The sequence below is a fragment of the Nanorana parkeri genome, unplaced genomic scaffold, assembly GCF_000935625.1.
Source record: "Nanorana parkeri isolate BGI_ZX_2015 unplaced genomic scaffold, ASM93562v1 scaffold339, whole genome shotgun sequence".
Taxonomy (NCBI): domain Eukaryota; kingdom Metazoa; phylum Chordata; class Amphibia; order Anura; family Dicroglossidae; genus Nanorana; species Nanorana parkeri.
Genome location: NW_017306607.1, coordinates 697,300 through 698,737, shown reverse-complemented (window position 1 = coordinate 698,737; position 1,438 = coordinate 697,300).

Genomic DNA, 1,438 nt, shown 5'->3' with positions numbered 1-1,438 from the left:
GAAATGAATGAAAACATTTTTAGTTTCCGTTCATTTTGTCTGAAACAAATTTTTAGTCTTCGCACATGTCCAGTAATGTGTGTGTTTGATTTTTATTTTTTCACTGTTGGGGGGCTTCCGGGAAATATCGGGGGTCTAAACAGACCCCCGACATTTCCCTTTTAAAATAGAAAAAGAGATTGAGGACACAGAGTCCTCTGCCCCATGCAGGTGGGGGAGAGCAGCAGGGATCTAAGGAGAAGCTGGAGCATGTTCCTCTCCTCTTCTCCCTGCCGAGACACGGCTGTGTTGGCCGGCTGGCACCCCTGTTGGCAATGGCGCCCTGTGCTCGCTATGGCAACAGGGGCGCAGGCAGGCCGGCCCTGGCTGCGCCCCCTCTCAGCTGCGCCTGAGGCGAGTGCCTCACTCGCCCCATGGTAACTACAGCCCTGCGCCTTTCTTTCAGCAATGCTTTTATATACCAGTGACCCCCCTGTGCTGATTGCACCTTTGGCCTGTGGGCTTTGCTATACGTTGTCACACACACTCCCGTTTATGATGATTTATTAGGAAGGCTTTACTTCACTTCTGTGATATTCCATTCGGTTTTTTCCCAACTGTCACTTTTAAACCATCAGCGGCCTAGCGGCTTCCCCGGTTGCCCCGGGCAACAAGCAAGCACATGGCCGCGTCTCATTCTGGTGTTTTCCAGAGTTTCTGCTTCGTCACCCGCAAACCACGCCCCCGAATTCGAGGCGGGCAGAACGTTGCAATAGTGGGCGTGGCACCCTGGCGCCCGCCAGCAGTCATCCACCCTCATTGGCTGGGCTCTGAAGCGCGGCTCCTCCCGCCATGTTGCGCCTACGAGCAGGCTGTGAAGATTCCAGACGTTTCTGGAAGCTCTGTGGGCGGGTCACGTGAAAAGAGGGGTGTGACGGCGGCTTCATATAAGAGACAGTCAGCTGGTCTGCGAGCCAGACAGACACTAGCGCTTCTGTCAGTTGTTGGCGGGTGGTGTCTGCGGACCAAATAGACCTACATGGTGAGAAGATAGAGGGGGTGTCATCCGCCTTAGGGGTGTCTTGTAGTGACATGATTATGGGGGGCTTTAGGACTCAGTTATCTGTGTGTGAGGTGGCCGTTGCCCATGGCAACCGTCTTCCCTTCAGTATCACGTAATAGCTTGCAACTAGGTTCGGTTGCAGGGGCATTGGAGATAGTGACCTTTCTCCATGTCGCGTGATCCGTGAGCTTGCTTACTTGGTTGCCATGGGCGACAGTGGAGTTGTGTTAGCACGTGTGTGTATGGTCTTGGCTGGGGTACTACAAAGTCCAGCGTGCCTTAGGTTGGCTCTGTTGGCAGCTGCAAGAAGTAGTTGTCATCCAGGTGTTTGCAGGCAGTGCTGGGGGTTGTAGTACAGCAGGGTCCTGGTGATTACTGAATAGTGATGTCTCCCTA